The sequence below is a fragment of the Mustelus asterias genome, chromosome 16 (genome assembly GCF_964213995.1).
Source record: "Mustelus asterias chromosome 16, sMusAst1.hap1.1, whole genome shotgun sequence".
NCBI classification, from domain to species: Eukaryota; Metazoa; Chordata; class Chondrichthyes; order Carcharhiniformes; family Triakidae; genus Mustelus; species Mustelus asterias.
Window position 1 is genome coordinate 47,215,095 of NC_135816.1, and position 16,149 is coordinate 47,231,243.

The following is a 16,149-nucleotide window of genomic DNA, read 5'->3' on the forward strand; positions in this document are numbered from 1 at the left end:
ATGGGGGCCTTGTGCGGGAGGGTCCGAGGCGGGGATGAGGGGGATCACCCTGCCTGATATCTTAGGGTGGAAGGGGCAGGGTAGATCACTCTGTCTGAGATCAGTGGAAGGGAAGGTGGGGTCTGCTGCCACTCTACCTGAGATGAGAGAGGAGGAAGGGGGGGGTCCGCTGCCACTCTGCCTGAGATCAGTGGAGGGGAAGGGGGCTGCGATCGGTCTGGGTGGCGGGCGGCTGGGGAAATAGTGGGTCTGTTATGTTGTGGGGCTGGGGCAATGTCTGTGTGGGCCAGGGGGAGACATTAACCGGCCCGGGCGCGATGTGGCAGGGGAGCTCTTTTCAATTTTTTTTACTGCGCATGCGCAGTTGGAGGCTCCGATTGGAGCAACAGCGTTTCGAGCGCGATAAGCCCCATCCACAGCGCAAGTCAGACTCATGATTTCTTTTCAGGCTAAGTACGTATGGGGGTGCCTGAGAACAGGTTTCAGCACTTAGAATCAAAATGGTAAAATCACTCCCAATGTGTGCCAACCAAGTCTTTCCTATTTCTATTAAAACCCACAACCCCTAACATAGTTAGGACATAACAGAAAGAAAATTGGTGGCGAGTTGGGATTTTGTATATTCAAGAACATCGAGAAAATATCTCAATGAGAAGAATTGTGGGGCATACTGGGAAGATGGTAAAAAATATATCCTGAGCATTCTCAAGTCACTAGTGCCTGCAAGGGAAATGACGGATAAATTAGGTTCTACGGGTCCTTTCAATGAAAAAAATTAATCCTGGAGTTCCTATGTAGAGCACTTTCATTACTTTGTAAAAGCGAATGAAGTTACAAACGAGTTGGTAGTATCAGTTTTTCTCAGTACTATAGGATGTAAAACTTTTAGTTTGCTCCAGAACTTGGTTCATCCAGCATGAGTGAGAAATGGGTACCAGCCATAGTTTTAGCAAAAACAGGTCCAATTTCTTATACAACTCAAACTGACGATGAACAGTTTAACGATGCTATGCTGACCCATTGTTCTCATCTCGAAATAATTTCTCAGAATCATCTCCAGATGTACCAACTTCTTTAGTTCCCTAGTGTTGTACATACTGCTATGGAAGACATAAGGGGGAATTTTACCATTTTGAGTCTAAGTGCCGGATCTGGGCGTCAAATAGATCCGCGCCTGGAATTCTCTTTCCAGCGCGCCCATACGCGTTTTGCCGGCTCCGGCCCGATCCGCGCCGTGGTCGGGGCTTAGCGCTGGCGGGCCGATCGGAGCTCTGAACTGCGCATGTGGGAGGGGAGGGGGTGTGACCGATCATCCCCTGGGGGGGTCGGGGGCGGGAGGTGGGAGGAGAGGGGGTGTGACATATCATCCTATGGTCGGGGGGTTCCGCTGCCTGTCTGCGGCCGATCCCTCCTGGCACCATCATTGGTACACTACCAGCCACAGCCATCTCTCCCGCTCTCTCGCACCTGCAGGAAAGAGTAATCTGTGGCTGGTAGTGTACCAGTGATGGTGCCAGGAGGGATCGGCCACAGACAGGCAGCGGAACCCCCCCCCGACCAGAGGATGGGACGTCACACCCCCTCTCCACCCCCCCACAGGGGATGATCGGTCACACCCTCTCCCCTCCCACCCCCAGGGGATGAGACGTCACACCCCCCTCTCCTCCTCCCTCTCCTCCTCCCACCCCAACAAGAGGATGACCTGGGTCAGAGAGCCGTTCCAGTCTCTGACCCCACTCTTCGGAGGCTGTAGTGGCGACTTCAGACTTTTATTTTGCAGGTCGGTAACAGCGCGGACACGGATCGGGCCTGAAGACGGTAAAGTGGGATTTGGCGGTAGAGTTGGGCGCACAGTTCATTAAGTCAATTTAAATGCATGCAAATGCAGAAAATTGGTGGTGAGTTGGGATTTTGCAAATGCATTTAAATCGTTGGGCCGCCCGATTCGGGCGCGCGCCGGACCCGTGCCCGAATCGGGTGTCGGTAAAGCCGCGATCTGCTCAGAATCGGGTGCAGGTCCCGGTATAGGCCCAATGCCCAACTTTACCGCGATTTCGCACCCGAAAACGGGCGCCAAGTTTTGGTAAAATCAGGCCCATAGTTGAATCTGTGTTGCCGGATGACTGTGTCTTTGCTACCGAGTGAGAATGAACAGAATTAGTTCCAAGAGCAGAAGTGTCTACTGAAGTTCCAAATCATACTTATAGGGTCAAGGACATCCAAACCCCAGAACATCTCATATAACCGGAGAGGAATAGATATCCTCCTGATCGACTTTCTTGTTGATTGTGTATAATGATTAATGGTGGATTGTACTGTGTCTAGGGTATTATTGATCCTGTGTATAACATCATAGTCATTTGTTGTCATGACCACAGAAGTAAAGGGAGAGGGATGGTAAATATTTAAGAAGCTGCATGATTCCTTTAAGATCTGATCGCACGATTTGATGATATCATTAGGGTGCTTTGATAGGTTGCTGTTTAGTTTCAGTTTCTGTTCTGTGCAGAGAATATCTCTTTCAATAAACCTGTTGTGTGTTACTTTAAATCTACATGTGTAAAAAGCATCTGTTCTTTTTGTTTAAAACCCACAACCCCTAACATACTTAGGACATTACAGAATCCCTTTAATTAATAAGCTGCTGGATCTTTTCTTCAACACTGTTTGACCTCCAAAGAGAAATAGGACTCCGGGTAACAGTCTGTATCTGTCCCCCATTTACCACTTCACAGATAGCAGAAAAAGGTGCCCCTTCCCAGGTTTTCAATTGCTGGCCCTCTCATTAGCACTGTGACCTATTGGAACATCTCTATCTGTGCCTTCAAGCCTAATTCAACTCTATATGCCTTCTCACATCCTAGAAGTCCTCACTTCATGAAAGACGGATCACCCTACAACAGCAAACCAACTACACTCTAAAGGAATTAGACATTAACTTTTGATTCTGGACTTTGGACTCAGGTAGAATCATAACCTGTATTATTGTCATGGTCTTGTCCTGTGCCCGTCTCTTTTCCTTATCTCTCTTTCATTGTATGAGTGCAAAAGGGATGGAAATTGCGAAATCCCTTTCTTGAGTTTTGTTTGTGTGTGAGAAACAAACCAACCTTATTTTAGCTGATCTTGAGCTTGTTGTGTAGTTATTCATAGGAGTTTGGAACACTCCAAAAACTTCAGGGTTGGGGAAACTACATCATCACTTATAAAGGGGGGGGGGGGGGGTGGAATCAAAAAAACACCTTTATATTTACGGACATGTAGTAAGAGGAGAAATCAGGACTGTTCAAATGAATCCCCCCTCCTGTCTGTAATAATGCAGAGAGTTTTACATGGGTGGCTTGTTAGGGAGTTATAAACAAGACAGTTCATGTTGCGTTGTGATCACAGTGCATCAGTGATTGCACTGAACACCAATTATCACTATTATCACTAAAGAGTGAGTTACACCTAAAGTCCGTCTATTTTACCTCAGCAGTAAATATCATAAAGTTGAAAAATGCATTCAAAATTTAGCTGAAGCAAAGTGTCGATAAAATCAATGTTTCAGCTCGAGGCTCACATAATAATGTAATATGCCAGTTACTACAGTTTAATGTTAAAAGCTCACAATTTTGCAGCTCCTTGGTCCCAATTTTCACTGATCATTTTCCAATGTAAATGCTTGGGAGTGACGGGAATATAGGAGGTGGGTGAGGCAGGATAGAGGAGCAGGTTATGAGAAGGGAGGTGGGATAGGGGAGTTGGAATATGGAAGGGGAGGGGGATATGTAAAGGAAGGGGAAACATGGAAGGGAGGGGGATATGAAATTCAGCCCACTGTACTTCCATTTTTGTAGCAGTTTCCTTACCCTTGCCACACCCGAGACCTCTGTGCCAAGGCCTGTTAACTTAAACAAAACAAGTTTTGAAAAAATGATTACAATAAATAGATCTCTTTCTGCATTACCCATGTGGAGCTTGTGGCTTATTTTGAATACTAAAATGTTCATAATGGCGCAAAAAACTGAAGTTGTTGCAGAGAGGACAGTATCATTTCCATAAAACTTCACATGATAATTATCCTAACTAAATAACTAATGGGATTACTGTAGGCAATGAAGGAGAACATAATTTTCATAAATGACCTGGATGAGGAAGTGGAGGGATGGGTTGGTAAGTTTGCTGACGACACCAAGGTAGGTGGTGTTGTGGATAGTTTGGAGGGATGTCAGAAGTTGCAGCGAGACATAGATAGAATGCAAGACTGGGCGGAGAAGTGGCAGATGGACTTCAACCCGGATAAGTGTGTGGTGATCCATTTTGGCAGATCCAATGGGATGAAGCAGCAATATAATATGAAGGGTACCATTCTTAGCAGTGGAGAGGATCAGAAGGACCTTGGGGTCCGGGTCCAAAGGACTCTTAAATCGGCCTCGCAGGTGGAGGATGCGGTCAAGAAGGCGTACGGCGTACTGGCCTTCATTAATCGAGGGATTGAGTTTAGGAGTCGGGAGATAATGCTGCAGCTTTATAGGACCCTGGTTAGACCCCACTTGGAGTACTGCGCGCAGTTCTGGTCACCTCATTACAGGAAAGATGTTGAAGCCATTGAAAGGGTGCAGAGGAGATTTACAAGGATGTTGCCTGGATTGGGGGGCATGCCTTATGAGGATAGGTTGAGGGAGCTTGGTCTCTTCTCCCTGGAGAGACGAAGGATGAGAGGTGACCTGATAGAGGTTTACAAGATGTTGAGAGGTCTGGATAGGGTAGACTCTCAGAGGCTATTTCCAAGGGCTGAAATGGTTGCTACGAGAGGACACAGGTTTAAGGTGCTGGGGGGTAGGTACAGAGGAGATGTCAGGGGTAAGTTTTTCACTCAGAGGGTGGTGGGTGAGTGGAATCGGCTGACGTCGGTGGTGGTGGAGGCAAACTCGTTGGGGTCTTTTAAGAGACTTCTGGATGAGTACATGGGATTTAATGGGATTGAGGGCTATAGATAGGCCTAGAGGTGGGGATGTGATCGGCGCAACCTGTGGGCCGAAGGGCCTGTTTGTGCTGTGGCTTTCTATGTTCTATGTTCTATGTTCTATAATCAGATTACTTAATTTATATCCCTCACCAGGTTCCAAATGTAAATTTTCACCACTTATGTAATTTAGTTCCCATCTTCCTACATTTGTTTTTAGCTGTGTCAGACATTAAACTGAAATTAAATTGAAATCTGGAATTAATGTGCTATAATATTTACTCTGGGTATTTCAGCACAGTTGAGGTCATGCTTCAGCTACACCAGTATTCATTGGACTTATCACAATCTCGCACTTTAAAATATTTTGCAGTGCAGTGTATTGTATTTTATACATATAGTAATATTTATTATTACTGTAAAATAGTTTTACTCAACTAAGTATTGAATCTACCCTCGCCACATTAAATAAAAGGATGCAATTTTATCACTTTTATTGACAGGCATCAATTCTCACTTGACAGAGGCAGGAAGTCCGTTAAAGGACTTGTGCATGTCACTGACACAATCATCTGGCGATGTCACATTGATCCACCTTTGTGTATGCTGATGTCAGTTCAACAGAGTATGGGTGGCACAGCAGCTAGCACTGCTGCATTACAGTGCCAGGGACCCAGGTTCAATTCCAGCCTCGGGTCACTGTCTGTGTGGAGTTTGCACATTTTTCCTGTGTCTGCATGTGTTTCCTCTGGGTGCCGGTTTCTTCATACAATCCAAAGATGTGTGGGTTACGTTGATTGGACATGCTAAATTGCCCCTTCATGTCAGGGGAACTAGTGTGGTAACGAGGATAGGGCCTGGATGGGATTGTTCCTGGTGCGGGTTTGATGGGCTGAATGGCCTCCTTCTGCACTGTTCGGATTCTGATATCTGTGGTATATTGCTGTCCAAACGATACTTCTTTCATGTGCAAGAGAAAACTTTACTGAAGACATTAAAAGGGACAAAAAACAAGCCTTTGGTTAAAATTAATCACTGAAAAAATTGGAAATATTCATGCTGTCAAGGCCTCAATCTGAAATGTGAACTCTTTTTCCTCTCGTCAGATGTTGCCAGTCCTGCTGCCTTTTCAGGAATTTTCTATTTTCAGATTTCCAGCATCCACAGTATTTTGCTTTAAAATTAAATTTAATCATATCATTTTGAAAAAAATATTTTCTTTTGTTTGAACCTTTACTTTGGATGATAGAAGGCAGTTACTGAGGGAAAGCAGACAGATGAAAAAAGCTCAAATGATAAAAATTTGCCAAAATCTTTTTCATCCCATGAGGCAAGCTTCAAGGCAGGGAGGGAGGATTTTCTGAGAAATACTCAGTGTTCCTGCCTTCAGGTAATCTTCCCAGTGACAGGTCACCATTTGCAGAGCCTAACAGCCTGGCAGAAAAGGTTAGCCAACCTCATAATTAAGTGCTCATTTGTGGGCTGATTGGATATTCCATCAGGATCTTTCAGGCAATGAGAGTCAGGCCCAGCAGGAGCCTGGTATCACTTGCTAGATATTGGCTTGAGTTGCCATCAGCACCTTCTGTTTTGACACACTGGAGTCATGGGCATGAGTAGACCACAGCTCCCCTGGCTGACAGGGGTGGCCTGTAGCTGTGCTATATCTAATTGAATTCAATCCATCTTCAAAAGGCATCTCAAGATGGAGGCACCCTCATGTCCCTACTCTGATAGGGCAGCACCCACTACTGGCTGGGCTGTTGCCCTTCCAAGGTTGTAGGCCCACTGCTCAGGCTTGCAGCCTTGGAAAGTTGGTTCCCGTGCTTAATTGGATGACAGGCCCAAAGGCTTAATTGGCCACCTCTGGGAAGGTAACCCAGGCTGGCACCCTGACAAGCAAAGAGAGGTCAGGACTCAGAAATGGTCCCGGTTCACACTTACAGCTGAAAAGCAGAAGATTACGCTCAGTTTGACCAAACTTTGGAGAATAGTCACCTGGTGACTAAGGTGTATAATAATAAGTTTTCACTGTATGCATACACATCAGAATTTATATTAATCTTGTACAAAAGTGTGGCAAGGAGTGACATCATTAAATAACATTTCGTAGAAAGACATAAGGGGAGGAATTTCATAACAGCAAGAATACTGGAGTGGAACGCACTGATCTCTCAGGCGCATTCCAGACCGCAATCATCCCACACTTAGTCATTTGTTTTAAACCTGGTGCATTAGGTGCACATTTCATTTTTGTCATATTCATATACCCTAGACTTACTTTGACTTATTTTTAAAGCATTGAAAAATTAAAGGTATTTATTTAAGATTAAATTTTCCTCTGCCATAAAATTCAAAATTGGAAAATAGGACCAGTAGAATTGCATTGACACCTCTAATAAGCCACGTTCAATTTCTCTACCTCCCCTGATGCAAGGAAGTGAATAGTGCAATCTCAAAGCAACCAACAACCAAAAATAGACCATCAAGATTACACCATACAAGACAAAAAATACACAGTGTCCAATTACTGCCACGAGATATCATTAATATTGTAGTAAGTCAGCCACACGTCAGATTCCGTCACCAACACCCTTGATTATGAACCAAAGGAAAAGGCCACTCCCGCTGCTTACAGTCAGGCAGTCCTCACCTCGGGATCTACAACTCCAGTGCGAGTAAAATTACAGGCTTAAAAACCCCTGCTGGCCATAAAGTTAGGTCAATGATCAACTAAAAGGGACGATCACAGCTCCGATTTCTATTCCTGTCCTTAAACCCTTTCCAGTAAGAGCTATATCACAATGATCAGAAGTGGGAACCTTGGCTGATTTTCCCTCCCTCTACCCGGGGTAATGAAGCCAAAAGTGGCAGCTGCCACTGATGCCTCAGCTTAGATCAACTAATTCAACAAAGACCAGGGGTTCAGCCTGGGTCTCTTCTGACCTGTCTGCCTCAGCCAGGCTATAATTTCTCAATTGAACTATTTCTAAAATGAATAGTATTTCTAAAAAGATATTAAAATCAAACCCAACCAGCAACAAACGAGGTTTTAATTTGACATTTGCCTTTTTCTTTAATAAATTAGTGCTGAACTGGACCGGCAAATCATCCTTCAAACCATTGGACACGCATACAGTTTTGCATATTGAGTTCACAGCCACTAAGAAAATGGAACATAATTACCTACTTGTTTCCTCCAGAACTTTACAAGTTGCCAAAGAGGAGACGTTAACCTTTGTCTGCCAGGTAAATACACAGATGAAAGGAATTATGTTCCTACGCAGTTCCTGCCAAATCCTTCAGGCTGCCACCTTGTACAACCAGAATGTAAGTGCAACAGGGGGCACTTTAGTACAAGTAGCTTTTCCTTCCTGTTGAACCATTTTGCATCCTGTTTTATTCAGGTTATGTGAATGTAGCATAAATGTATTTTTAAAAATGTAAATGAGTTCTTTCTGCATTGTTCTTAATACAGAAACTGTATTTCCTTGAATCTGTTAAAGAAAATGTTTATATAGTACTATTCAGGAGATTTCAACGCAATCTTCAGTCTCCCTATGGAAGCACGCCAGAAAGTACTTACTGACACATTATGAAGGTCACTTATGTTACAGGGACATCTGTTACCCTAGGAGGGAAATGTAATTAATAACAAGGGTAACCTAAAAACAGTTTGGAAACTAACAATCTTACAATATTAATCTTGAAAATCTGTATCCAAAGTGAGCCATCCTTAGTTTTAACTTTCAGAAAAGTACAACACTTTGGTTTGACTAAAATGGGACATTACCAACACAATCGGTTAACAATACCTGACAGAAAAATTACAAAAGCTAGCTGGTAATTTCTGGATATATTCAATCTAAAAGTGTTCCGCGTAGAGCAATGGTTCTGGAATGACATCTATTTATTAATTTTTAAAACACGGGTGTTAGAAGTGAAGATAAATGTTCAGATATACAATATAACACAAACTATTCCCAGCAACAAGTGTGTCAAGGACACGTAGAATTTTCATGGCAGCTTATTAATGCTGCTGCCAGTAAATAAATATGTCAGAAAACTCCTCAGTGTGACCGTCACCTTCCTTTTCTCTCGTCCTCTTGGGATATGGTTCCACACATCGATCTAGAGCTGAATTCTTAGGCCCTGTTGGGAAATTCCACACTTGCCTATCTCCGTGCCTATCCCCCAACCACATCCAAACCCCTTGCCATTTTTCTGGCAGCTGGATGGGGCAGGGTTGGGTGGGGTGACTGGAATACATACCTACAAACAGCAGGGTAGCCATTTTGTCATGGCCTATTGTCAGAGAAACTTTCCAGTCAGCCTCTGGGTCCCCAAAGGTGAGAGGGGACAGTGCAGCTGCCCAGAGGCCTCCCAAGGCAGACCAGGGTGCCTGCGCTCCACGCAGGCTCAAAGGCCTTCCATGCTTGTCTGGCTCCAGCTGCAGTCTCAGTCACTGTGTGAGGGGAGAGTGTTCCCCAGGTGATAGCTCAATCCATTTTTTATGTTAAGCTAATAGCATTGGAGCAAAGGCACTATCAACTCCCTTAAAAGACCAATTTCTGTTCCTTCATTGCTGGGAGGCTTCCTATTTGCCATCCAGCTTTGAGAGTCCATGCAGTCCTTAATTGACAGTGAGCGCCACCCTCTGACCACCATTTGATCAATTCAGGGAAAATCACTGATCCTGACGGCTGGGTCCAGGTGGTGAACATCCTGCCCTTAAAGTCTTAATTTATGAGGCTAGATTTTTTTTTGCGGACTACTGAGTTGTGGAGGCTGATTCCTAATGTCACACAACATTTGCACATGCACATTTTCCAAAGGGGGCCATTGGATGGCAATCACTGTTAACTGTATATTAATAGAGTGTTTAAATATAAGATGGTGGGATTTAACTGGAGGCTGACTCATGCTCAAATGTGTAGGAGCAGACCAAAACTGTGGTGTTTGGATCTGGAGTTGCATGTTTGTATTGTGCATCTCTGTAAATAAAAGTTTATTAAATGTGTAAATATTAGGCTCCAGTTTCTGCCTGGCTATCTTGCAGAGAACAATCGGGAGCAGAAATTTGGCGAATGGGGATAGTGATCGACTGGGGGGGGTGAGTGGGGGTAGTGATCGACTGGGGGGGGGGGTGAGTAGGGGCAGTGATCAACTGGGGGGGTGAGTAGGGGCAGTGATCAACTGGAGAGTGAATGGGGGTGGCATTCAATTGGGTAGGTGAATGGGGGCAGCGGTTGACTGGGGGGAGGTGAATGGGGGCAGCAATCGACAGGGCAGTGTTCGGCCGGGGGGGTAAACTGGGGAGCGATCAACTCGGGGTGCGCAAACAGGAGCAGTGATTGCTGGGGTCTGGTAAACGGGGGGGCGGGGGGGGACGACGATCGACCAAGAAGGGGGGGTGAACGAGGGGGGGGCAATTAACCATGGGGGGGGGGGGGGGGGGAGTGAACAAGGCAGCAATCTGCTGGGGGTGGGGGAAATTGGGCGGGGTGCATCGTGATCAGGAGGGGGTCCGTGACCGGGAGCCTGCAACAGCGGGGTGGAGGTGCGATGTCCTATTGCTATACTATTGTACATAATACATTGGGAGTTCAGGTGCATGCGCAACAGATGTCCCAGCAGTCAGCAACTGGCTTCACAGAGTGAATAGACTCCGTCCACTCCACTACTGGCACGAATGGTCTCATTTGGTCTCATTTTTTTCCTTGAGTGTGATAAGACTTGAACTTTTCTCTCACCGAAAAAATAGGTCTGAAACTCTCCTGTTTTCATACTCGGTCAGCACTTAGAATTCTTTTAATAAGATCACCCCCTATGACTCACAACACATCTGAGGTGCCCTGAACCTGGCCCCGACTCTGTGAAAATTGTGGAGGAGTAGGACATACTTATCCCACAATGCAGCCAGCCAGGTTGGGAATGCAGAGAGCTGGTTTAAGTAAAAGACACTATTAAAATTTGCAAACCCTGCGAATGGGTCCAGAATCGGGACCCACCTGCCATTTCTCAAGGGCTAGTAATTCACCCAGAAAATTGACTCATTTCCAAATGGTGGAATTGGTGCTTTTCGGCTAAAAAAAATTGGATATGTTGCCAATTTTCCACTTCTGATGATTTCAGTGACTTTAATGCTCAAAAACATGTTCTGCTTGGATTAAACTGAATTGAAATAAAGACGAATGTGTCGTGAGGCCTCTTTGTACAACTTCCAGAACATATAGGCTGCATGTTCCATACAACCTCCAGTATATGTAGGCTGGCATGTTCTGTACAACCTCCAGAACATATAGGCTGGCATGTTCTGTACACCGTCCAGTACATATAGGCTGGCATGTTCTGTACAACCTCCAGAACATATAGGCTGGCATGTTCCAGTGTCTCTGACCTCGTTTGCTCATGGGGTAATCGAAGTTAAGTGCAGCCATGTTTAGTAAAGTCGACAGTCGAATCTTGATTAAGCTCCCAATTATGATCTTTGAAACATTCCCGTATTAATATTATATTAATGACCTTTTTGCTGATTCTCCACCCACGGCCCTCTCCTTATTGGCACCACAGTGCGCAGATACAACTTGATTGTGGACTCCATCAGAGCAGCTACTTTATCAGAGTTATTTGGACCGGCTTTCCCCACGACGCTTGAGCTCTGAAGCTCTGAGCTCTGAAGCGCTTTGTACATTCACTGCTGAGCCCAGTGCTGCTGACAGCATCTTGTTCGATCGGCAGATCTCTGAAACCGCTGCAGGTAGTGAAAACGTTACAACTCCTGAAGCGGATGCCAGTGTGAGAAAAATCCGTGTGTATATGAGACTGGAAATGTTTCGGTCCGAACCAGTTTCATTTCTCATGCTGCTATAATGGCAGTCGCTGCGATACTGAATTTGCGTTTCAACAATGGCAAATACCTTGTTTACAACATCTGTGTCAAAGGGTGAAAGGCTGGAGTGGCTTCATACCCTGTAAGGGAAAACTAATCCCTGGGATTGGATATGTTAATTTCTGGAAGGTTTGGAATAGCCAATTTTTTTCACTGAACACTATTACAACCACCTGAGCACCTTTCTGGAACGCTAACTTTTTGTTTTGTGCATCCTCCCTCAAAATAAAAGACCTGTTTGCAAAACACTTTCTGTTCCTTACCGAGGAGACGAGCCCTGGGTTTCTTTATATGATAATTTAAAAAAACTGGGCTGAATTAGCAGCGAGAGCAATGCATGCAGACGCCAACTTGTGAAGGGGCAGCTGTCTGGCCTGTATTCAGCCGATTGAATTGCTCGGATCAGAAAAAAACATCCCACAAATTGTGCGGCGGTTCCAATCAGCTGCTGTGCCTGCTGATCAACAAGATAAATGAGCACAGAGACCCCCAGATGGGAACCGAGGAACTCAGGAGTCAGCCTCGAGCAATCTACAGCCAGAGAATCGATCGAATGAGGAGGAAAGAGTGGCAATGGGGAAAAGACTGGTGGTAAGCAAGAGGCAGGATGATTTGATTTATTATTGTCACATGTATTGGGATACATGGACAAATATTGTTTCTTATGCGGTATACAGACAAAACATACCATTCAGGGTGGCACGGTGGCATATTGGTTGGCACTGCTGCCTCACAGCGCCATGGACCCTGGCTTGTGTCACTGGCAGTGCGGAGTTTGCAAGTTCTCCCCGTGTCTGCGTGGGTTTCCTCCAGTTTCTTCCCGCAGTCGGAAAGACGTGCTGGTTAGGTACATTCCGACCATGCTAAATTCTCCCTCAGTGTACCCGAAAAGGTGCCGGAGTGTGGCGACAAGGGGATTTTCACAATAACTGCATTGCAGTGTTGATGGAAGCCTACTTGTGACAATAATAAATAAACTTTAATTCGTAGAGTACATAGGAGAGAAGGAGAGGGTGCAGAATATAGTGTTATAGTCATAGCTAGGGTGCAGAGAAAGATCAGCTTAATATATGGTAGATTCACTCAAAGGTCTGATGGCAGCGGGGAATAAGCTGTTATTGGGTCTGTTGGTACGTGTTCTCAGACTTTTGTATCTTTTTCCCAACGGAAGAAGGTGGAAGAGAGTATGTCCAGGGTGCCTGGTGTCCTTGATTATGCTGGCTGCTTTTCCGAGGCAGCGGGAAGTGTAGACAGAGTCAATGGATGGGAGGCTAGTTTGCTTGGTGGATGGTAGATGGTAAACTGGAGATTACAAAACTCGATGGTAGAGATAATGTCAGAGAGAACCAAAAAAAATGAGCTAAAACGAAAAGATTGAGAGACGCCATTAACACATAAGAGACAAAAGAAAGACTTGCGTTTTATATGGAGCTTTTCACAACCACTGAGCCTCTCGGGGTGCTTTACAGCCAATTTGGGACTTTCAAATGACAGCAGCTAGTTTTCGCAAAGTCTCTCAAACAGCTATGTTTGGCCCAAGATTTCTGATCTCCAGGAGGTATCCCAAGGATGCACTGCCCCACCCAAGCTCCCACAAAAGGATTACATAACCATTTCCCCTGAAGTCAAACTTCTGTTAGGCAATTGGCCTGCACTGGGAACCATCTGATACTCCAATTTAATTTGCAGATCAGATGGTCCCAACTATCTTACAGGTTGGAAGGATTAAATCCACTTCCAACTCCTGGTAACTATAGTACTGACTGCATCCGGACCTACTCCCTGATTACAACCACACTGCCCCCAACCCCCACTCCCTGACCTCCCACAGGAGCCTCTGACCACCCCCACCTGACTACCATTCTGACCCCCAAGTATCTCCCCACCCCAACTACCTTCCCCCCCTCCCTGACTACCGTCATGACCACCCCCTCTGACTATCCCTCAGAGACCACTCAAACACCCAACAACCATCTGACGCTCCCAACCAGCCCACCACTGACCACCATTCAGTGAGCACTCAAACCCCCCTTAACAACTGACCACCTGACCTCCTCCCCCACCCCACTTACTTTAGACACTTATCTTCTCCCTAGCTTTTCAAAGTGCTTGCATTTTTAAACCTAGTGCTGTAGAAAAGGAGGCATAGCTCCCATTTCCCCTCCTCTCCTGCACTCAACTTAAGGACTCAGGAACCCACTGCACTGCATTCTTCTCACCTGGCCCATGTCGGAAGGTTAGGTGAGAAAGGTGCTGATGGAGAGGCAATCAACTGTGATGACAGTCCATGCAAGTTCTGGCCAATATCATAAAACAGGAAATGCTGGGAACATTCAACGGGTCTGGCAGCATACGTGGAAGAGAAAACAGGGTTCCTATTCAGGGCTAAGGTGAGGGACAAGCAGAGAGGAGTTTTGACTGGGCAGCTAGGGGAAGGAGGAAAGCAACAGAACGAGCTGAATGGATAATCTCAATATTAGTGACTAAGAAGTTTATGAGCTTCTTGGAGTTGAAGGTGGAGGAGGTGGGAAGAAGGATTCTTTAAATACGTGATTTCTTGTTATTTGATCATTAAAGACTTTAGAAGAATGAAAACTTCTCCTTCTGGAACCAGCTGCATAAAGCTGCCCATGTGTAAAAACAGGACTAGGAACATAAATACAAATTTTGCCAAGAGTCAGGCCTTGTGACTTCATAGAATTTGAAAGTCCAATTGTTCACTGTTTTCTGCTGAGTTGAAAAGCCCATCTGATGGACTCAATATTATTCCAGGAATAAACATTCTATTTCTTTGAAAGCAGCACGTTAGAAATCCAACTTCAATCATTGAAGGAAACAACTTCCGAACCAATCTTCGTCCAGGATAAAGTCTTTGCTTCATAGCAACATTCCTGCTCCTTCCTTGAGTCTCTATTTGGGCAATGGCATGCCCACTGGAGTTACACTGTGTCGAAACTCTGTAGGTATAGACTGTTACCACCTTCTCCATCTCCAGGATCAATACTGATGTATTCTTTTAATTCATTAAATAAAAGCAAATTACTGCGGATCCTGCAATCTGAAGCAAAAACAGAAAATACTGGAAAATCTCAGCAGGTCTGGCAGCATCTGTGAAGAGAGAATAGAGTCAATGTTTCAAATCTGGAAGACCCTTCATCAGAGCTGGGCCTCTGGATTATTATTCCAGTGATATTACCATTACGCCATGCTCTCTCCCATTATTTTAATTCGCCTGACAGCTTTTCTAAAACATTTTCATTCAAATCAAGTGAATTTTCATTTTAGCACAAAGAATAACTTCTAAATAATGTGCATCAAAGAATTGTTTCTGTAGCCACTAAGCAATTCCATCATTTCGCCTACTCCTCCCATAGTACCACTCCCATCCTATTCCCATCCCTCTCATCAATCCCATTCTATCCCTCAATGAAGCACCCTCTCCAGCCAGGGTAACCTTGTCAGATTCCTCTTATCTTACATTGTTTTTGTTCTCCACCAGCTGCGCCACTGCTGCCACCAAGCACTGGTAGTTGCACATGTGTCATGCACTCTAGTCCTCCATGGTCCAGGAACCTCTCACCAAACCAACCCGAACAACAGATGTCTCCTTGAATTGACCAGAACAGTCCGTGCAGACAAAAACTGAATATTATTATTATAAACTTCTATACAGCAGGTCCATGACAATGATGTGCTTGACAAATTCGGAACCAAAGTGCAACAAAATCTTTGAGAAATCAATGGATTCTGATCATTTTGAAATGATAATGTAACACATTGTGATAGTTACAGTGAGTATTTTATATCTGTGTAGATTGAACACTCTTCTGTCTGATGGAAAGTGTTATGCAAAATAACTATAAGCAAATCATCCTTGGGCACTCATTATTATTAATATAGTTCTTCTGGTGTAGCAGGTTATAAAATGGTTAACTGAGTTAGAATTATAAAGGCTTAGGCACCTCATAGTGCTGCAGTTTCATTAAAGAGTAAAAAGAAATACATTCATTTTGGAAACTCTAGTTAGCTATGCACCTTCCTCCAAATTACACATCATCTTGATTTGGACATATACTGCTAACTCTTCATCATTGGTAAGTCTAAAGTCTGGTACTCCCTCAATTGTACTGTGTGAGTAGCTTTACTGTACAGGCTGCAATAAATTACTTAAGGTAGCTCATCACCACCTTCTCAAGGACACTCGGGACAAGTAATAAATGCTATCCCAAGAATGGCTTTTTAAAATGTTGTACAAGAAAGAAAAACAAATATTTTAAAAAGTTAGATACTATTATCACAGTAATGTCTT